The sequence below is a fragment of the Podarcis bocagei genome (genome assembly GCF_964188305.1).
Source record: "Podarcis bocagei genome assembly, chromosome: 15".
Classification (NCBI taxonomy): Eukaryota; Metazoa; Chordata; class Lepidosauria; order Squamata; family Lacertidae; genus Podarcis; species Podarcis bocagei.
In genome coordinates, this window is record NC_138141.1 from 20,086,963 (window position 1) to 20,110,909 (window position 23,947).

The window sequence follows — 23,947 nt, forward strand, 5'->3', positions numbered from 1 at the left end:
CAATAATGGAGAATCCTACATGACTAATATCCCTTTTTTAAAGTTTAAGAAGGGGAACCTGGCCTCCCAATGGTGGGGGAATACATCTTCCAGCACCTATGACTGTGGGCTGTGAGATAAGAGCTCCAATACATCTAGGGTCAGAGGCCACAACTGCATCAGAACAAGCCCACCATGAAAAGGTCCCCAAGTTAGTCTTTGTCACCAACTTCAGAAACAACAGACAACACTGCTTTTTCACAGCAGTTACATGCTGGGATCTCTATAACTGTTAAGAATCAGTTTTCAATAACTCTCCTTTAACTATTATTACTTATGTTGCAGTTTTATAAACACTGTCACAGATAGAATCTTCCAATGGAACGTTGAGTAAGATGGGCAGACCTCTGTGGTCTGCACCACAAATAATTTGGGTTGTCGACAGCTTTTTTTGTATAACCCTTAGATGTTCAGCAGCAACATAATCCAAATCCCAAATTGGGTTCAATACAGATTGGGGGCCCTCCTCCCTCAAGAATCCTCCACACCCTTCACACCCCCTTTACACTTTCCCAAGCTTACCTAGATATGGCAGCAGGGGACATTCATGGCAGTGCGTCCATTGGCTCCTAGACACTACTATAAGAACACACCGCATTGTTTAAGTGGGGCACTGGGAGACAAGGGTACTACATTTCCCATTGTTCCCGGTGACCTAGATGTTGGTGCACACACTCACAACAGCATCAGGGGCCTAACTGAGGCCCCGATACACCTGCTATTAACCCTTCCTTCCTCCATCACACCCAATTAAATTTGGGGAAGATTACATAGTGGCAGAGAGTCAGGCAAAAATAAAACCCAGAATCTGATTTTAAAGTAACTCCAACAGGCAGAACCCTCTCTCATTTCTGGGCTTCATTCCTTCACAAATTCTGCTTTGATCCAGCTGTGAAAACTCTATAGTATACCAATGAAACAGTAGAGGATCCTTGCACCAGACGACAGTAAACCAATAAAATGTTTCTCCTGCCAGACCACATTGCCTTACATTATTGGCCCAGAATGCATAGCTGCTCCTCTGGAGAAGATGTATTGCTCCCCATCCCATTATTATGGGTCAGTAATAGCATAAGTAATAATCTATGCACTGCAAAGTCACTGTGAATGTTAACTCTAACTTACTGCCAATAACCAACATCATATATCTTCAATTCCCGGGCACTCAGTTTCATAAAGTAATAGTCCGTATGCAATCTATAATGTTAATGGGTCAGAGAAAGAGGTTCAACATTATTTTGATAGAATAATTATGGGTTGGATTTTTTAAAAAATTAAAGAAATTGATGATTAAGTGACCTACGAGGACTGATAAAACACCAGATTCCAATTCAGTCAATGAAAAATGTCTCTAGTCTTGTGGGACTCTTAAGAACTCTAACATCTTCTTAGCCTTATCACTCTTGCACTTGATGTGAGAAGATATATCAGGCAAATGTCCATGATTTGGTAATTGAATTGTTATACTTATTATTCACTTAACTGAGTTAGAAGTTTTCTTAGGCACCCTTTACCATAAACAGATTATGACAATATGATATACAATTATAAAAAAAAAAACCTATTAGAAAAAAATCAGAAAGTCGTTGTTTTTTTTTAATTCCCCACACCTCTGAGGATGGTGAAATTAGCAAGAGGGTCTCCTCTGCTGATCTTAACACTCATGAACGTCTATAGGAAAGGAAGCGGCTCTCACATATTTGGGACCTGAGTTGTTTAAATGATGTAAAAATAAAACGTGGCAATCAGTGCAGCTATTATAGAACAGGGTTTGTTTCAGTTGCAAATGGCACTTCAGCTAGGAATCAGGCTGCATTATTTTGAACCAGTTGAAGTTTCTGAGCTGTCTTCAAGGGCAGCCCCACATTTTATATGTTGTGAGCAACTTTGGAAACATTTTTTTTGGAAAAGTGGCAGGTGCTGATGATTTCAGTGTGCTTAAAGACTACAAGGCTGCATCAAAGAAGAAAAATGCATGCAATAAATGTGATGCATTGACTTATTAGAATCACAGAATTGTAGAGTTGGAAGGCTCCACAAGGGTCATTTAGTCCAATCCCCTGCAATGCAGGAATATTCTTGTCCAACATGGGGCTCAAACCCACAACCCTGAGATTAAGAGTCTCACACTCTACTGGCTAAGTTATTATGTATAGATGTTTGTAACATGCCTGTAAATTCACATTCCATAGCCCAAATGCACAGTGCTTTCACACTTCCGAGGATCCTCAAGAATAGTACAATACAATATGCTCATCAATGTTGAGCTCTCTTGATTCACTCTGATATACTGTAAAGAGCCTCACTCACAAGTTACAAGCCCTAAGGTTAGCTGTTAGACCTGCTTAATTTACAGGTGATGCCACACATTCCCACCAGTTCATCTCAGTCCTGAATCAATACATCTCCTTCATCCATTTCACCAAAATATCTTAGATATGGGTGCAAAATGTTGATGTACTTCTGAGATCTTAATGCCATTACTGGAGCACTGGGTGGTATCAAAGCAGAATTAGCCTAATTCTTCAACTAGGCAAGAAAGGGCATTTAAATCCTTTTTTTAAAAATGCTATTAATTACAATAGTAAATTGATATTATTATTGCAAGGGAAGTGGCATAAATAACACAAGGGGCTGCAGTGGAGACAGGTGGAAGAAATTCTTCTCGCTATCACTACATGAGCTGTTTATCCAAAATTCAAAGCTTAAGAATCAAGTACCAAATGAAAGGAAAAGAGAGAGACGGGGAAAGAAAATGTTTAAGCTTTTCTGTATCTCAAAAGCTACCAAGGAAAAGCCCACTTACAGATTATTAAAATCAAGAGGGAACTGCTCTTTCAGCAGAGAGGCTACAAAATGAAGAGTGGTTTGAGGAAATTGCTTGGCACAGAATTTTAAACAGACATTGAAAAGGTCCCAGAATCTCAAGACTACACCATTTTTATGGTAAAAGCATGGGAAGATGAGAATTGGAAAACTTTTTTTTCTCTAAGGGGTAACAACCGGCTCTGTTTAGAAGCAGTCTGCTGCTGCTTCTATCCCCTGAGTCAAAAAGCAAAGACTTCAGTGAGGGCCAACAGCTCACTGGATAAAGCATATGTTCTGAATGCAGAAATTAAATCTCCATCCTCTCCTTCCAGCTGAAGAGATCTCAAGTACTAACATGACTAGGGATGAAATAAATTTTCCTTGGACTATGTTTTAAGGCAAAGCATTTTAATTTGCAGTTTCCAGATTTATACACAGATGTAAACATATTTAACAAACTGAACTTCCCACTTCTGTGGATTTTGTGATGCACTTTTGATTCAAAAATGCATACAAAAATGAGAATTTTACACAAAAATGCAAATTTTGTGGGGACAATGTCTATAAATGAGTACCGTTTAAATGTGATTTTCACTCCTCCAAACTTAAAAAAAAATCTGCAGAAAATGGGACAGAAGGAACTTATGACTGAGCATACGTAAAAGTAACAAGAAATGGAAACAATCTAATCTGTCCATTCCTACTCATGACCCACACTCTGAGATATTGGAAAGCCATACTGGGGAGATGCAGAATAGAGATATGCTGGAGGAGGGGGTTATGTTTCAGATAATCTGATCATGTTGCAAAAATTAGAAGGAAAGACCTGCTTAATGGGCGAGTGTGGCATATGCATGAATGAAGAAAAATGGCTCTGCCTTATCTTTCTGGTGGAACCCTGAAAAAGCTACTTAGACTCCCTCTTAGAATTTCACTTAACTATGGTGGAGCAGGTTTGGCCAAAGAGGACTCTGTAAGCCTTACCAACTGCAATACCCACAATCCTACTGGGGCCTAGCAACATCTGTGCAAAAATTCAAACTCGCCCTGCATCTTCATCTTCATCAATCTACCTGGCTCGCATCAGCCATATGGCCCTGTGGCAGGAGAGGTGGAATGCCAGGAATCCAGTAGGGACTAATCTCAAACAGAACATGTCTTCTATTCTCTAAGCTGCACTTGTATAATGATGACCTTGCAAACATCTCTTCAGCTCTTTGTGGTTTCACCAAACATGTTGATGAAGCTTGCAACTTTAATAACTTCAACCTCAGCACAGGTAAGGCCTATTTACTCTGTCAGCAGCTAGCGCTGACTTCACTCCGACACAGAAAGTGAAAGAGCATAGAAGTATTGAGTACTTTAAGTATGAACTGTCCAGTAAAGGATCCCCTGCAATCTAGCCCCCAAGTCGGCTGATGCCTCAGTGGCCTGCAGACCATCTAGAAACAGGAAGGACAATGGTGTTTCAAGCCTCGCCCCATTTTGAGTCTTGCAAGCTGCGTACAGGAGACAGGGATGCTTTCTACAGGACCGCTGAGCACAACAGCAGCTCGCCCAACAGCAGAATACGTTGAAACTGTTTTTACTTGACCTTGGCAATGTACATTCCAGAGAACATGATCTCACTTTATTCAATGTTTAGTTCAACAATGTGCTATTTTCCACCCATGACACCCTCACGTAATATCACTACTTCACTCCCCCAAAATGGTTTATTTAAATGCTTTTATATAAAAATGTTCTCTTTCAAAGCATTCTCTGGCTCGCAACCAGATCAATCAGCAACCTTGCCGCCCGCTGATGAAAAATACCAAGCTGATAGCAGGTTACGAGGAGCCCATCCATAAAAGATGACAGATGAATTTTACTGCAACTGATTATTATTCTTCGGTGGAGTTGATGTGGGGGTGGAGAATAGCCAACAAGTTTGAGACTCCAAACCTACCTACCTCCCCAGCTCTAAACCAGGAAAGGGGGTACCAGCCCCCTTAAGGCTCCACCATTTTCAGCCCAATGCCCTCCCACATGGGTAACCACCTGTGTAGATTTCCTGATCTGGCATCCACCACAAGTTGCAATGAAGGCCACTTCCCACCCTTCCAACTGAAAAAATATGACTTAGGATAGTTTCACTGTCTGTAGTTGGAGTGAAATCAAGAAATACTTAAGCTGGCATCACACCAATGAACCTCAGGCACAAACAATTCCAAGAAAGTCTACAATGTGACAGGAAATCTTATTGGTCTGCTTAAATTAACTGGATCTCATAATCATCAATATTCTTTCATTATGCATTTTGTAGGTTTTGGCTTATCATCAACATAAGCCCTATCCTTTGGACTGAAATTCTGTTACATAAAGCGTTTTTCATTTTTCAAAGTATTTTCTTCTGAGCCTTAATTGCTCAAAACATCACCATTGAAATAGTAACTGTTGATGAAATAATTTATTGTCCTTGATCACCCCCCCAAAAAAAATTATAATGTAATTGTCCAAGAACTTTCAGACATCAAACAGGTTGCTTGTATGATAGGTGGAGATTTTTTTTCAGCCTGGCAGCTGCATTACCTCCTAAAAAGCTTGCTGGGGACTGCTGGTGTGTGGGACCAGAGGAAAAAGTGAGTATAGCAACAGATGTGACTCTTATCTTTGTACAGAAGACTGCATTCCAGCCACAGAAAAGTGAGTGGTTTTTATATTTACATACCTCCATCCAGGCATGCAGGAGATATTATCCCAGTTCAAGGCTGCACTGTATCCAGACAGAAGAATTTAAGGATAGTGCCAAAGTGGCGGTGCAGGCTATAGTTTGGGGAGGGCACGTGTATAGAGGCCTGGAATTTGCCCCCCTCCCTGGCTTATATGGTGGTCCATTATATATTCCATATGCAGAATGCAATCCACCTCCTCAGGTTACATGCCAGGAACACCCATGCAGGTGTACAAGGCACAAAGTGATCACTGTGTTGTGTGCCTGACACTGAAGATGAGTTACCTCAAATCCCACCTGCCTGTTTTTCTTTCTTTCATTACCTTGCATCACAGGCCAGTTCATCTCAATATGGCACAATCACAGCTATAGAGAGAATAGCAGAGGCTAGTAGGGATTCTGCCAGGGCCAAGCTGAAGCTATGGGCACACCTGTGCCTTAGTTCAGAATGACTTGTGCTTATGCTACCTCAGAAACGTTGGAGGGATCATGCTGGATCACATCAAAGGTTCATCTAATCCAGTATCCCAGTTCCCAGTGTCCAGACGTACGCTTCCAGGAAGCCGCAAAGCAAGACATGTAGGCAACAGCCTATTTTAACCTCCACCCAACCCAACATCTGTAATTGTGCCACTCTGTTTCTGACTATCAGAGATTTATTCTCCATGAAGGTGTAAGTGTATAGAACCATGCACAGCAATAAAGGGTACTTAGAAAAGCCAACATTTAGAAGAGGAAGCAGGACTACAACTTTTCAGTTGCATGCAGCTCCTTTTCATAAATTTGGCTCAATGCATTGAGATTGGGGCAAAGCCAGCACGAACACTGCCTGTCCCAACTTCTCCACGCATTCAGTGTAAACATGGAGAAAGTTTGAATGGGGCTATAGCTCAGTTCTCCTGAATGATGTCATTTTCCACACTAGCACCTGCCAACTTCCAGCTGGAAGAAATCAAGCACTTAAGAATATGATTATTCTATTGTTTAGACTTCAGAATGGTCTGGCTGCAAAGATCTAACTCAGAGGTGGCCGCCAAGATGCTGCTAGACTGCAGTTTGCACCAGCGTCTGCCATAGTGGCCAATGGTCAGAGTTGATGGGTGGGAATTGTAGTCCAACAACATCTGGAGGGCCACATCCTTAAGTGGTTGGAAAGTATGTACTACTTCCTCGAGTGGGGAACAGCAACACAAAAGTATTCCTATTCATTACAAATATCCACTGCACCCCTTAAAGGTTTCAGCAAGATGGACTGCAAGTCTCTAACTCCCTAACTGCCCAATGCTGAAATTGAAGCAGGAAAACCTGGCTTGCGGCAGAGATTGGAATCCAGGATAATAATAATAATAATAATTTTTTATTATTTATACTCCGCCCATCTGGCTGGGTTTCCCCAGTCAATCCAGGAGACTCTGCTGTGTTAACCAAGGAAGGCCAGAAGGCCGGGCATCCTTAGCATCTCTGTATCAAGCCTAGGGTCTCATACACAATCATGGGGGCCAATATCACACACACCACCCTTTTCCCTTCTCCATCTGAAGAGGGTTCCAAGGTCTCAGCCACACACATTCCCATGCCAATCACCAGAGTGATTGAAATCTACAGGTAGATTTCAGAAACTCGATAAATTTCAACAACTATCTAGCCGGGAATGGCCAGGAAAGGATACTTTTCTGATGCTGCTCCCAATATATACAACAGCAAGTTAATGGCCTCATTTTTCAAAGAGGGAGGAGGAAAAGTTGATGATGAGAATAGTTCCTCTCTCCGATTGCTCTGCAAAGCATTTATTAGGGTTAATAACTGTGATTAAATTGCTTTCTGCTCCTGCTGAGGAAGGCACAAAGTGGCAGAAGCTAAAAATAAATGGTGCTTAGTTTAGAAGATTTAAAAAAACAAAAAACTTGTTTTACAATCCATATCTTGATGTCTTCCCATTCAGCTACTAAAACTTGTGGCACACTTCACCAATAGTTTCTTATGGCTAAAATCCAAAGGACACAACTGACACCCCCTAAAAAGAAGAAGTAAGTGCCAATTTTCCCCAGTGAAGCAGTCATCCTAAAACCACTGTGTTACATTAACCCGAATGTAAATTTGTTCTAGGATAAAAACAAGAAAGGTCTTGCAGACCCTAAAAAATTGTGCAGAAATGAAAGAAATTGCCTAGCCAAATGGCAAAAAACCACAATGGAATAATTTCTCATGTTAGATTTACTCAAGCAGAGAATCCTTCCACTGCTGAATCTAATCTACTGCATGATTTGATGGGTTGTGTGGTAGTTCTCTCCCCCTACCCCCACCCCGCCCCAATAAGCAAACTGTAGGGATGATTCTGAGCACCTCTTCCAACAGCATTGCATTAGCATTAAACGAATTATTTTGGTCAGACAGCTGACCAGCAAATCAGTTGCTGGGATGAGAATCTGGAAGAGTGGAAAGTTTTTCCAAGCTCCTGTCAAGTTCTGTGCTATTGTCAGAGGTTCTTTCAGAGCCCCAAGCATTCTTCCTGGAGCCTGAAGATTCAAAATTATAACCAAACTTCTTTAGGCAAACATCTGGCTGTGTAATTTGAATTACAAGATGAGGCCTTTTCTAAGATGACTCTCTGTTTGTGAAATGTTCTCCCCAGGTGGGCCTTCATTACATATCTTTAGGCACCAGGCAAAAACATTTCTTTATAACCATGCCTTTGGCTGATTTACATTCTACAGCCTTTTAAATGTGTGTGTGTGTTGGGGGGGGTTAATTGGTTTGTTCTGGGTTTTGTTTTATTATGTGTTTTGTCTTCTTATTTTGCTTTTTATGCTGTGAACCGCACAAAGGGCAGCTTACAAATTTAATAAATAATAATAATAAACATTGGACATTCAGAGCATCCACTGCTACCAAGACCTTGTGTATCTTGCTATCTCATAGACTCCTTAGCCAACAACTCCCTAACTCCTAAAATAGTTCTGCCCTGTTTCCCTGAAAGCAGCACAATCATCCTCCTGTCCTAGTATGAGGCTTTGATCAAAGTGATCACTCATTTCCCGAACAGAAGCAGCACTGTTGACTGCATTTCACAACATAAGAGTATCAGCCCATGGGTATACGAAGGCTCATATACAAGTAGGCAACTGGCAGTTTTCAGTCTGTATTGAAAAAAACACTAGTCCAAGTGAAAAAAACCTACCTGAGTTGGAGAATCCCTCTTTGCCCTAAGAACAAAAGAACAGCTCTCGTTTCAGGTCAAAGGTCCATCTACCTTGGCATCCTATTTCCAGGAAGCCCACAAGCTGAGTGTGAAGACACCAGGCCTCTTCAACTGTTTTGTCCAAAAACAGCATTGTAACAGACTCTGAATACAGTGGTACCTCGGGTTAAGAACTTAATTCGTTCTGGAGGTCAGTTCTTAACCTGGAACTGTTCTTAACCTGAAGCACCATTTTAGCTAATGGGGCCTCCTGCTGCTGCTGCTGCTGCGCCACCAGAGCACGATTTCTGTTCTCTTCCTGAAACAAAATTCTTAACCCGAGGTATTATTTCTGGGTTAGCGGAGTCTGTAACCTGAAGCGTCTGTAACCTGAAGCGTATATAACCCGAGGTACCACTGTATGTAGGTTCCATTAGCCATCACATCTCATGAATCCTTCTAATTCCCTGGCAGCCAACGCTAGTGGGCCTCACTACATATGGTGGCAGTGATTGCAGGGGATCGGGAGCCCTCCACATCCCTGGCAGAGCCGCGTCAAGGATTCCCCCCGGCCTCCTCGCTTGTCCTTACCAACAAGCTGCCTTGTCCCAGCCCGCTAGGTGCTGGGGTGAAACCGCCTCAGCTCCAGCGCTGAGAACTGTGGCAATTTCACCCGGCGCCTTGCAGGCTGAGGCCAATGCAGCTTGTTTTTTCAACATCACAGTATATCACCAGACCGTGATATTTGGCTGGTGGTATACCACAGTGTTGAAAAGCTGATACTGCCCAGCCCTACTGCAGATGAAAGTGATGCACAATGTTTTGTTTATTTACAAAAGGATTCGTGTAGAGCAATGAATCAAAATCAATATGCTAATTCTGTTTGGAAGATAAAACACCCCTGACAGAGAGAAATAAATTAATTACGGGTGTCTTCCAATCTGTCTTGAGTCTCCCTTTTCATCAGATAAGCCAGTGAGCTAAAGTGAGATGCCCCCATTGCAGAATCCATCAGCAGCATGCACATTCAGCGCTCTTATCTGCATAATTAGGTGGTTGTCCTCCGGATGTGAAAAAGGACACCATGCACCATCTCGTTCTTTCTGGGCTCTTTAATTTATACATGTTGTTAACAAACATACAAGCTCAGTAATTTCATATCTTTCATTGTCCCAATTTTTGATGTGTTAGGAGAGCGTATTTCACTGATGAAAGTCTAAAGCATACTGTGATGTCCTTTTCATCCCTGAGTAACGATCAGCATTTCATTCTTTAGCTTTCTTATGATAAGCTAAGTACCAAATTAATCAAAGCAAGGGAGCATAAAGTGCAATAAATAGTATGAATCATGAGATAGGTGTGGAATTAAGAACAGGTGAATTTTGCAGTAGAACTGCAAATAAGAGCTTCATTATTGGATTAGCCATGCAAAGCAGAATCAAAGAGTCATCGTGTTGGTAGAGGGGGAAATTAATTCGGGGACATCAATAGAATGTCACATCAGCAGCAGGATATATTCCAGTATTGGGGCAGTAAATTGCCCATCCAAGATATCCTTCCACCCTCCACAAGAAGAGCACAATGCAATTTCCCAAACGGACATGAATCACAAACTCCAGGAAACCCATTAGCACCTGTCACTAATCTTATTTATGTGCAGTTATGCATTTATAGGCAGAAGTCCGCAGGCCTACAATAAATAGATATGAGAAGGAAGAGCACACTTGCGGGGGGGGGGGGAATGTCATGACCATCAACTTATGTAATTTTTGGCATTTATATGACATAAAGGACCCCTGACCATTAGGTCTAGTAGTGGCCGACTCTAGCGTTGCGGCGCTCATCTCGCTTTACTGTCCGAGGGAGCCGGCGTACAGCTTCCGGGTCACGTGGCCAGCATGACTAAGCCGCTTCTGGCGAACCAGAGCAGCACACGGAAATGCCGTTTACCTTTCCACCAGAGCGGTACCTATTTATCTACTTGCACTTTGATGTGCTTTTGAACTGCTAGGTTGGCAGGAGCTGGGACCGAGCAATGGGAGCTCACCCCATTGCAGGGATTCAAACCGCCAACCTTCTTATCAGCCCTAGGCTCTGTGGTTTAAACCACAGCGCCACCTGCGTCCCTATATGACATATATAATTTAGGTTAATTTTCACATACATTTTCTCACGAGCCAAAACAGAACTTGCATGGCAGATGCATGTATACACTGACATACATATATTTATACTTATGTACACTGAATTTCGTTTTCCACTTGCCTACATATTCCCAAAGTTTGGAGGTATACTTTTGGAGATCTTCACAATGCTTTTTTTTCATTTTAATCACCCCAAAGAAGTCAGAACCATCAATCAACTTGGCGACTTCACTGCTCACCCCTCGTTTATGACCTTCTTGGTAGTGGCTCCCAGCTAGAAGATTTGCCTGACTTCCTCTTCTCTTTGTAATATTAGGTGTCAGGTAACAACATACTGTTTAGTCATGCACTGTAGCTCTTTTCTAGCTTGATGTTTGGTTGATTTCTTAATGATATTGCTGCTCTGTTTCAGTCTGGCTTTTTTCCACTATTCATAGATTTCTGATAAGAGTTTCAATATGCTGGCCTGATGTGGGATATCAATTTTTTAATTAATACATAATACAGAAACAAACCAGAAAGTGAGGAGAGGAAGGCTGCCATGTGTCCTGATTTTCCAGCTCAACAGTTTCAGTAGTCCCCCCCACAAAAAAAACCCAGGGTGTCCTGGTTTTTTTACTTTTTGACATACTGCAACTTACAATTCACACATTATCAGTCCTACCCAAACCGCACTCACCCAGCTCTCTTTATTACTCATTCATTTTCCTGGGTAACTGGCAACAGTTGACAATGTAATACTATTAGTGCCTCAGGCAAGGAAAGTTGTTGCTGCTAAGTGACTTTAAGTGCATAAATAGTGAGGCAAGCACAGGCGCTCTTGAGAGAGATACTTCCAATGAAAGCTTGCCTTTGTAACAATGGAATACATTAGCGAAAGAGAACCAGCAACTAAGGATGAACAGTTCCATCTATTTTGCGCCCGTGTCACTATCACATATGTTTATTTATAAATCATTTCTGTCCTTCCACATTAATCTGCAGGTTATTGTCTAAAAAATATTGTACTAAAATTCTTATTTAAATACAAAGTTAATTATTTATTTTATCCCAACGTGCACATTTCTGAATGTACTTCATTCTAAAATACACTGTTCTGCACTTTTGGTATGTTTCTTGAGCCAAAAACATGTGGAGCATTGCCAGAGCTGAAGGTTAATTATGTTCCAATCCGTATAATTAACCCAGGAGCTGCAAATTAGGGCAGCTCGTGTAAAAATATGGACCAAATCAAATTCTCCTCCATCCCTGCTAGTAACACACACCAATGCCCGCCCACCCCCTTACACACACATTTTTTATTCACCAACAGAGAAAAGGAGTCAGGAGGATATGTCAAAGGAATCAGTACAGATGGCGAGAGGACGAGTGGAGGGAGAGTGGTGGTGAGCACAGCAACAGAGCAATATATTCCATGAACAAAGGCAGAGATTATTCTGATGGGCAAGCATGCACTTCATTGCACACTTTAATGGGTAGGATGCCAAAGAACAGAACTGGCACACACAGCTGGATAGCAAGTCAGACTATTTGTTGACTAATTCAACTGGAGGAGGAGAGAACAGAGGGTGAAGAAAGAGCTGTGAGTGGGGGGGAGAGCTTTCCCCTCCTCTTGACCCCCCTGGGAAACTCAAAAAACCTGCTGCACCTGGAACCGAGTATAAAGAGTGTGGCTGAATGGGACACAGCTGTGGGCAGCCTAAGGATGTCCCATCCACCTTGGGGAGGCCCATGAAAAGCAAGTCTAGAGTGAGAGTCTAGGGTGATTGATGTCCACTGTTTCCAGGATCTCTTCTTGCTGTGAGACTTTCATGGGGGAGCTGAGAGTTTGCTTGGACGCTAAGTGAGAACCCAAAGGCTGAGAGGTATGTTGTATTAATGCAACATTTTTATATGTAATTGTGTATTTTTGCAATATTTTGTTTAAGTTGTCTGTTGTTGCTTCAGTTTTGTGTACGCTGCTTGGATATATATTTTTAATATATGAAGTGGTATATAAATTAAAAAGTCGTAATCATAACACTGTCTGCACTGACTAGCAGTGGATTCCCAGGATCTCAGTAAAGGGATTTTCCTAACCCTACCTGGAGATAATGAGGACTGAATTTACAACATTCTACATATAGCTACAGGGACGCAGATGGTGCTGTGGGTTAAACCACAGAGCCTAGGATTTGCCGATCAGAAGGTCGGCGGTTCGAATCCCAGTGACAGGGTGAGTTCCCGTTGCTCGGTCCCTGCTCCTGCCAACCTAGCAGTTTGAAAGCACATCAGTGCAAGTAGATAAATAGATACTGCTCCGGTGGGAAGGTAAACGGCGTTTCCGTGTGCTGCTCTGGTTCGCCAGCGGCTTAGTCATGCTGGCCACATGACCTAGAAGCTGTATGCTGGCTACCTCGGCCAATAGAGCGAGATGAGCGCCGCAACCCCAGAGTCAGCCACAACTGGACCTAATGGTCAGGGGTCCCTTTAGCTTTACATACAGCTACATGGAAGAAGCTGAGTTTTATTTTTAGGGGGTGGGACAAATGGACCAGCAGAAATGGCCAAGCAAACAGACCCATATCAGAGGTGGAACAATGCATTCTCTAAACTTTAAAGTAAAGGACAGAACTGAATGCCAGATATCTAACACAGACTTCAACAAGGAAGAGACTACAGCAATGGCAAAGAAACACAATATTTGGCATTATAATTCCGCAATGACTGGAGGAAGAGAGCCAGCAGAAGGAAAGGTTCCAAGGAGGATGCAACTGTTTTAATCCTTAGCTTTAGAAAGTCTTTGCTATGTCATTTGATACTGGTTTAGGAAGACAGCAACATTCTTTGGGGCAATGGCAGAGAGGAGGATGAGAACAGCCGGCCTCTGAAGGAACGCAGCCTGCCTGGAGATTTCTGCACTCGCCACGCTAATAGAGCCCCTCTCTGGCTGGCTGCTGCTTGCCTCGTGTCAGCAAAGAGCCTCAATGCACTGGCGCAAGCCTGACGGGCTGTCAATAAAAATCAAATGTGCCTGTATTAAAGTCACACAGCATTTATGAACATGTGGAACCAGCTGCTCAGTGAGCTGCATTCTGGCAGGGAAGAGAAATCCACCCAGATGCAAAAATAGATTTTGCTACACAGTGCTTGCAGATGGCTACCAATTAAAAGGCATGGGAATGCGCATTACATAATAAAGAAATTGAGAGCGCTGCAACTTAGAAAGCAGAGAGGGCTTGGGGGGGTGAGGCAGCAAGTTCTACATGACAACTATTAGAATGAGAGAAAAATGGAACCTCCCTGTTCAGAGGCAGTATACTGGTACCTCCAGGGCATAACAAAAGGAACAGCTATCACCCTTAATGGTTGGTTGGTTGGTTGGTTGGTTTTAAAGCATTTATAAATGGCTTAGTATTTTTAAACCTGCAACATAGAAAAAACTAACAATATGATTAAAACAAAAATGCAATATAAAACCAGTAAAACAATATTATAAAAGCAAATAAAAATAGAAATTCAGTAAATTAAAGCAAACTGAAAACAAGGTTTGATTTATATGAGTCAGGTAAGGCCTGGGCAGAAAGATGTGTCTTTAAGAGACACATGAAGCAACTGATGGTTGCTGCTTGAGATATCTTCAGATCTACTGAAAACTGCTAGAAAAAGTATAAGAAGCTTTATGAAACTGTCTTATACAGAGTCAGACCACTGGGCCATTTATGGCAGTGCTGCCAACTAACACGGGCACCAGCTCCAAGCTCTCATCCTTTCCACCTGAACTGTATGTTTGTTTTTAAACTGAGAATGGAAGGGGTTGAACCTGGGACCTTCTGTGCTGTCAAACTGTTATGCATGTGTATGAATAATGAAGTGAATGTAGTCACCCTGGATACGTTAAGAGGGACCAGAACACATTGATCTCCTCATCTGTTCCACTACAGATTTCCGCACTACAGCAGAAAAAAGAGATTGTAGCATCTGTCAGGCAAAGCAGCTGTAGGAGGGCAGACTTAAAACTTACAGGTATATGCATGAAGGCTTGTGTGCACCCTGGAACCCCCATATGAATGCACACCATGGAGTGAATTTAATATCATATTTCCATAATTTCTCCCATTGGTCCAGCCGAATTACATATCCTATATCGCATGCCCATTTAATCATAACTTCTTTTACTTCTTCATCCTTTAATTCTCATTCTAATAGTAAATTATACATTTTGGATATAATTTTTTTGAGTTTTGTAGTAATACTTTTTGTAATTTTGATTCTTCTTTTTCAAATCCTATTACTTTATCCTGGTTGAATATTTGTGCAATTTGGTGATATTGTAACCATGTGGTACAGTATTGGGTCACCTCATCGTATGATCTTAGTTTTAATTGGCCCTGTTCTTCCTTTAGGAGCTGCTGGTATGTTGCCATTCTTCCTATAGTATATACAATAAGAGAAAATTTTATGAAAATGGTGTACCAATGGTACTTAACTCCGGTAAAATTGGCAAAAATTTACAAATTAAAATCGAATACCTGTTGGAGATGTAAAAAAGAAATAGGAACAATGTTTCACATGTGGTGGGAATGCCGACCTATTAAACAATTCTGGAATGAAATCTATAAAGAACTCAAAAAGATGTTTAAATTATCTTTCAGTAAAAAACCGGAGGCATTCCTTTTAGGTTTAATTACAAATGATATCCCTGAAAATCAAAGGAAAGTATTCCTTTATGCAACAACAGCTGCCAGGATGCTTATAGCTAAAAACTGGAAAGGCAGAAAAATTCCATCAGTGAAAGATTGGCAAGTTAAATTATGTGAATACATAAATCTGGCAAGACTCACAGCTTACATAAGGGGACAATCGGACCAGAAATTATTAAAAGAATGGGGTTGTGCTAAAGAGTATATGAAAAAACATTGTTCTGGAGTTAGTATATTGGTATGTAATGAATGATGCTTTACAGGATTAAAGAAAAAGAAAAATGGTGTAAAAAAAATAAAAAGTACCAAGGTGGAAGTAATCTAATTAGACACAACAATACAGTAAGAGTAAATTTTTTGAGGTCTTAGAACAAAGGAAGGAAGTCAATTTGTGTTTATGTACATAATGATATGGGTTTTTTTTTTCTGTAGATGTGTGCTTTTTCGTTTTTGTTTAGTTTAGTTTAGTTTTGTTTCCTTTGTTTTTTTTTTCCCTTTCCCTTTTCTGTTTTTTTTTCTATATGTTCCGGGGATTTTTGTTTGTACAGTATTATTTTGGACTCAATGTTTGTAATTTTTGTTATGATTCTGCATTGAAAATAAAAAAATTCTTAAAAAAGAAAAAAAAATGAATGCACACCATGGGGAGGGACTAGCTGCGGCATGTGGTACCAGGATGGGGTTGGTCAGCATAGCCCTGCCTTCCCTGCTTCACACAATCCTCCAATGCATAAGAGAAACATGTGGTTTACCCTAGAGCAGTGGTGCCCAGTTGGTGGTCCATGAAACCCAGGTGGTCCACAGCACATACCTGTCAACTGTCCAGGATACCCCGTTTTTGGGTACCATGTGTAGGAGCAGAGCCCAGAAAACATGCATCCTGTTTTTGTGCTGGAACATGTTGGAGGGTATGGTGGCACCATTCCCAAAACAGAAAGTACCACAGAGGGAGCAACATTTTCAAAAGTAGGGGGCCCATGGCTTGACTTATGGAAAATGGGGGGTCCGCAGTACTTAGCTATTTGGGAACCACTGCCCTGAAATATATTTGTCTGCCGTGGGGTTTAAGAACATAGGAATAGTCTTGCTGGTCAGACCAAGGTCCATGCTCTCTTCTTCAGCTTTCCATTTCTGTCGGCTGAAATCCTGTGCAGGATTTATTTTGATATTCACTTTGGGTTTAGTTGGCGTTTGAACTACTGAAAATCAAAAATCATTGCACAGTTTAAATACTGTGCAATGACTTTAAAGGTTTACAAATTGAGATAAGGGGAAGTAGATTATGAATTCCACACTATTTGATGTTTTGAAAATGCACTGTAATGTTGAAGCACCAGAAGGGATTAAGGCTACAATCGCCTGTGCAGGCAGAGATAGGACACATGAGGTAATACAATCCAGATGTCTGCCAGGTTACATATGCACAATTCACCTTACAAATGCTGGCTGAGTGTGGCATATCAGTTTTAAAAGTACCACACTACACACTAAGAGGAAGAAGCAATGATGTCCCAAAGAGTTGGGTTGGGTTTTCTGTGGAAGTAAGAATTGACTTTCAATCCAATCAGCCTTCACCAACCTGGTGCCCTCCAGATGTTTTGGACTATGAGTTGTGGTCCAAATGACCCAGAGGGCACCATACTGGTGAATTTTGGGCTTGACAAATCTTCATTCTTATTAGCAGTATTCCTTGAAAATGTATTTCTTTTATTATCTGGGACATCTATGGAAATTATGGCATCAGCAGAAGTAAAAGGAGCTGTTTTATTTAGATTCTTCTCATTTGTTATAACTGTCAATCTATTTGCAATGTGAAATCCAATTTTGAATGTTTTTCTGAGTCTTACTATGTCAGAGGCAAACGATATATAACATTATAGGACAGACCATGTAGATTTGTAGATAAATAATGGTTTCACCAATTTTACCCTAAAATAAGTTGAATTTGACAACCGAGTTGAATGCGCTTTGTAACATCCAAAGCTACTGTCTACCAGATCTCTAACTTCAGTATAACCTAGATGAGATGTATGATAATCATTGGAATAGTCATTGAAGCACTTTGGAACATCTATGAATATTCCAAATTGTCAGTTCAAAAGAAAACTACCAACACAATATTTACATTTTAACCCTAAAATCAGAAGTGCATGGAAAGCAGGTCCTTGAAAAATAGGTGACATTTTGGCAAGCTCAAAGGACAATTATTCTCTACTGCTGCTAGGATTGGAGGTTCTAGCATAACGTAATGTCCATAGTACCTACTATTCCATCAACAGGCTTCCTATAGTGGCCAAAAAGATGCCTCTGGAAAGCCTATGAACAGAGCATGAAGGCAGCAGCCCCTTCCTAGCTATTGCTTACCCCCCTCATTAAAATCTATTCAGAATTCACAACAAAATGCCAAACTAGAGGAACCTTTAGTCCAATCCAGCATGACTTCTTTTTATGGTGCTTTTTGAAAATAAACATGGCTTGCTTTGGCTTTTGCCTTTCAAGGATTGGAACTCAAGCAGATTTATTTTCAAAATGGAGGTAAACTGGTTTCCAAGTACGGCAGTAACTAAAAATCAGCATATATAGTGCAAAGCAATTTGGCCAACATTTAATGGAATTCCAGACCATAATTCTTTAAATGTCAAGGTCATAATGATAACACACATGCTTTGCTTCCAACATCCAGAGTTCAATTCCTGTTGTCTTCAGGCAGAGCTGGAAATGTCTCATGTCTGAGATACTAAAGGTCCACTGCAGTGAGGGCCACATTACTCAAGTAGAAAGCTGTCAGGGACTACATTCCAGTGGGCAGAGTCAGACCCACATCATGCTACTTCTTATGGAGACAGAGACATATATTTAATTCTTAGTATAATTTTCACCTTCCATTTTATCCATACATTTTTTTACAAAATTGTAAAAATAAGTTCTTCACCTCCTTTTATGTGTTCTAAGTGCAATAAATAAATAAATAAATAAATAAATAAATAAATAAATAAATAATCCCAGAAGATTGCAGGTAAGGTCAATGTACAGCTAAACTGTGTAAGCCCTGCCTTACCGCTATTCAAAGCCTCAAACTTTAACATGCAATTGCATCCTGAAAAATGCATGCATACAATTGCAAAATGCATGGACACTTTCTGAATATTTGCAAAGAATGCAAGTCCACCTCTTTGCTGGGACATTTTACATTCTGCTTTGATTGTCTTAGAGCAGATCTCTGTACACAGGCAGGTGCTGTAATTGCAAACTTTGCACTACATCAAAGCACTTGTTCCTCTTAACTGCTGCCTGCTGAACAACCAAGGAGTGGAAGGCGACCCCAAAAATCAATGTCCCACAGCAGTTTCCCCACCCTGGTGTAGCTGATACTAAGCTAGATGCGCCAATGGTATGACTCAGTGAAAGGCAGCTTTCTGTGCTAATAAGGTTGCATTTCATGGCTTCTTGGTTTAGGAGTTGAATTTTTAAAACCACAAAATAACAAGGAGAAGGCAGCATCACAAGAACCGAATCGCCAGCACCTTAACCATGTTAATGATAATAAATGTCAAAAAAAGAGAATAACCTTTTGACTGGAGATTCATTCTGTGAAAAGAGATTAAGGAATTCAATGTCCTGATTTACAGCTTGCCTAACAAGGGGAAATCAATACTGCATCAAATTCGGACCAAAATAAGACTTGATTTTTTATTATTCCGACAAGGACACACAATACACTGAAGGGGAGCAGGTCTAGCTGCCAGATGACAAAACCTCATTTCATCTTGCAAGCTGAGACACCACCACACACCCCTCCAAAAAAAAAACCACCTCTAGGGAAAGACAGTAAGGTAAAGAAAAGCAGCTAGGATCTAGGGGGCTATCCAATCCCAAAGGCTTCCCATCTGCTGCCCCAAATAGCCCCTGATCCTAAAGAAAGCCACCCACACATATATACGTTATTACCACAACCTTAGCTGAGACACAGATAAATGCCTTCTCTCTCACAGTGTTAAGTAAAATGCATAAGTACAGTAACAGTCTCTGCCCTACTGTCCAACTCAGCCACCTTTTCCTAGGCTGTGACATGAGTGCTCTGCCCCATCATTGTGAGCTCTTTGCCATAAAAGGCCTTCTCAGGGAAAAGCTAGCAATCATTTATGGAAGGGTGTCGGTGTGGTTCACTTTGGGGCAGAAAGAGTTAAGAGCTTGTCTGAGAGCTGGACCAGTGAGAAGGTATAATGCCACTGGCCATTTGCTCAGCTGAAAATATATCCTTTGTTAAAAATCTTTTGCTAAAGTTAAGGGGCAAACAGCAAAATAGGCCCCAATTATGCAATATTTGGGCCAGGTCTCTACATGTAGCAGAATGAGGTTATAGAGCAGAATACACCATCTGGTCATTATAAGAACTGTAACTTTGCGTACTAGTGCCTGGATTTCCCTTTTTTCTCCACCTTTCCCATCCCTTGATATTGAGCACATTTTCCCTGTTTAGGGAAGTTTTAAATGACTGATGACTGGGGAAACCCAGCAAGATCAGTGGGGTATGCATGCATGCATGCATGCATGCATGTATGTATGTATGTATAAATGAATAAATAAATATTATTTTATAGCAAATACATATGAGAAATTGTGGTGGGAAGCAAAAACAAACTAGCAAACATTTATTGGGGAGGGGGAGAGAATTCATACATGGCCCTAGAAATTGCACCACTGATATACAGACAATGCCTCTCATATGGAAAATGGAGGGAAGCATGTAGGCAGAGTATACCACTGAAGAAAACAGAGGTTAGGCGTGGCCATTGGTGAAAAGTAAAAACCAGGAACAAATTTTTGCTTTTGCAAAGTGGTAATGCTGGACTTGGCTTCAATCGCACAATCAATATGCCACATATGAAATGTTCATGTTCCTTCTGTGTGAGTGGACTAGTGATCTTTGTTCAGTTATTTGGAAGGCCAGATTAGCAGATATGCTGAGAAAGCCCATTGAGACTCTCCTAACCCCCCTTTGTCTCGTTTCTAGTGCTGCAGTATTTCACCGATTAATCGGAATAGTCAATTAAGAGTGAACCCTCTTGGAAGAGGCATTCCCCTCCCTTCTCTCACATAAGGAAGGAAAGCAACTTCTAAAATGGCACCTGTTGGAGCATCATCTAAAGATAAAAGGTGTGTGCTCCTTACTATTTATTATTAACTGATAAAAGCTCATACAATTAATTGACTTAGGTTTCTTTCACTAGGCAACAGGTTCTCTTTAAAGAGGTCACCTTGACACCAAGGGCTTACTCAAATTTACCTTTTGGCCCACTTTCCAGACACAGGTCCACACTTTAAAGCTCTGAGCCTGAGTGCTCTTCTTTCACCCCAGAGCTTTCCCCATGAAAACTTGCTGTTTAAAGCTGAAATGCAACAAACAGCAATTCAGGTTTCCTGTGGATTGCCATTAGCTCCAAATCAGCAGTAAAGAGCAGGTTGTTGCAGGGAGGGCTCAAAAAAAAAAAAAAAATAGTGATCGGACTGTGCCTGGAAAGCATGTTGGAAAGTTAAATGTGGATAAGCCCCAAGCTACACCAAAAAGAAATGTGTTTCACAAAACTTAAATGCAAGTATCAGAAAGAAAGCCCAAAGGGGAGGGAGGGGAGGAACAAGCCAGCAACTAGCTTCTGCCACCAGAGGCGGGGGGGGGGGATATTTTTCTCTGACATTTCTATTCCTCAGAAATAGATGGATTTAAAAGAAAGAAAATTAATTGAGTGCTATAAATAATGCAAGGCAGAGTTTTCAAAACTGCTAATGAATGTGTTAAAGATTTCTAGCAATGATACTTTGCACTGAAATGTGTGTTACGTTATCCCAATGAGTTCCTTACCTGCAGAAATGATTATCTGAAATTTGTGCAAACTGGAAAATCCAAATGTTGTTTCTCTCCCACCAGGTGGAGACAAATAATACAGCATACAAAGCCTTCCATGTAGCAAAAACTTCATTCCCAAGAGTCAGAACGACAAGCAATGCAGCTTGCAGGCAGTGCCTTCCCTCATTAAAGCCAACAGCAAACTCCCATATGCAGACAAGCAACGTATCTTGCTCAGAGCATCACCTCAAAACTAACATTGCCAGCCAAAAGCAAAGAATTAAACTGATTGTCCCTGGGCAGACCTTTATTTAAAGAACGGCTGTTTCAGAATGGCAGATGAGGCAGAGCTGGTGAGAACAATGCTAGCTGGCCAACTCCCTCTTGCCTTCTGCTATCATATCTTTTCATCTGAAGCTTTTAGAGAACCAGAGTTCTGGCAAAAACAATTCTTCGCTCCTCACCCCACCCCCCAAAAAAATTCAATATTTGCCTGATTGCAGGGGAAGGAAGAAATGCACCCATAGTGGGAGCCCCACACTGGGGGAAAAATAGTAACAACAGCCTAAGATAGCTCAACCATCTATAAAATCAAACAATATTGACTCTGTCTGAGAGCAGCCTCTGATCTGTGTTTTTTCTTGCTCTACAAGACAAGAAGATACTTTAACATCACTTGACATGCTGGAGATTGATCCTGGGACATTTGGCATGCCGAGCTTGTACTCGTATGACTGACCTCTGGTCACTCTTCCCAAATATGAGAGAACATTTGCGTGAGATAAACCCACTTGCCAGAGGGGCTAGTGGTCAGCTTGAGATTCAAAATGGAGTTGGCCTATTTGAGCAAGCTCCTTCCTTCCAACGTTCACTTCGTATCTACTTTGAAATTGGAGCTTTTATAATCCAGACCCTATGTGACACAGAGCTGTAGCTCTAGCAGGGTGGGGGGTGGGAATATTTGTTTGTTTGTTTGTTTGTGTTATACCACCTATCCAACTTTGCATTTCACAGCATGTTAACCCCACCCCCACAACAACAAAAATCACAGAATCCTACCCAAAAAGCCCAATGTGAATCAATAAAATCCTAATAATACACAACACTTAAACCAGCTATGGAACATCAGCTAAGCTATTTTCACCAGCACAAAGCCTACAGAAGCAACTGTAATGCAAGATACGAAAAGAAATCCAGAAATGGTTGGGAGAAGGGAAGAGAGTATTCACTTGGCACCTAAAAGGCATCCATGTACAGTAGGTGCCAGGAAAACCTGTCTGGGGAAGAGTGATCCCAGTCATGAAGAGGAGACTGGATTTAATCTGAAGAGCAGTAGCAGGGGCAGCTAACTGGGATAGGGAAGAAGTACAATGGAACCTTGGTTGTCGAACGTAATCCGTTCCAGAGGACTGTTCAACTTCTGAAATGTTCGACAACCGAGGTGCAATTGCCAGTCGGCAAAATCCATTTGACTTCCGAGGCGCATTCAAAACCGAAAACATTCACTTCCAGGTTGTCAGCGTTCGAAAGCCGAAACATTCGACTTCCGAAGCATTCGACAACTGACGTTCCACTGTATAGCAGGGGTTAGTGAAAAAAGGTACCTATGGCAGAGAAAGTGATACATTTCAAGACATTTAAACCTGGACACTGCAAGAAGAACAAATAATAAATTGATGGATTTTTAGATGTCAGTTCACATTCATCTAGTCTCTTTGATTAGGAGGTCTAGGAAGGCAATTAAGACAGTTTATGTAGATTTATGTTGCTTCCAAAGACACACAATTATTTTCATTTCAAGCAGTGCACAATAGCCATGGATTCCCTGCTTACAGAATGCACTGTAGGGCTGCATCTCATTTGCAGTGGTTTCTGGAAAGAGATTGAAGAGGAGCTTTTGGAATGCTGGCTCTTCATCCAAAAAAGCTGTCCTACAAACATATTCACTAAAATACAGATGTTTGGGTACACATGAACACACACACAATGCCCCATAACATCTCAAGAACAGCTTTACTAAATCAAGAGTACCTCAAGTGAGCCAGCACTCTAAGTCCTCATTGGGCTATTCCCCCCAAAATAATTTGTGTACTTCTGCAAACCTCTGACATTCCTAATAAATCCCCATTTTGCTACGTAAAGTTCTACACAAGCAAAATGGCTTCACTATTACTATGTAAGGTGATTCCATGTTTTCCTAAAGCAAATGTAGTCTGCTTTGAATGCATTCTCTGGCCACAAGCCAAGAGTTTTAAAACACGCTTAAGCCTACTAAAATCAGTGTGCTGGGTTTTAGACCCACTGTTTGTTGTTTTACACACACATACACACAATGTGCATAAAGAATTAACAACTCTATGCAACAGAATGATAGATTACTGTTCTGTTTTCCCCCTTACAATTTATTTTTCTTATTCATTACTCTTACGCCCAATGTATATTGCCTTTCTTATACATATTTTAACACTACCTTATAGGGTGCTGAAAATGAATATGCACACTCACATACAAACAACCATGGTGTAGCAAAGCTTCTAT

General features: G+C 41.1%; 1 protein-coding gene and 1 long non-coding RNA gene across 11 annotated transcripts in view; one reads left to right on the plus strand and one right to left on the minus strand.

Annotated features, from left to right (window-relative positions):
• The window catches only part of NCAM1 (neural cell adhesion molecule 1), a 220,553-nt gene that overhangs the window by 124,699 nt on the left and 71,907 nt on the right, over nucleotides 1-23,947 (minus strand). The gene's annotated exons all lie outside the window — the stretch shown is intronic.
• Nucleotides 12,206-21,820, plus strand: LOC308574111. Its single transcript, XR_014002349.1, has 3 exons — nucleotides 12,206-12,747; nucleotides 20,579-20,721; nucleotides 21,491-21,820. It is a non-coding gene; the product is annotated as an uncharacterized lncRNA (long non-coding RNA).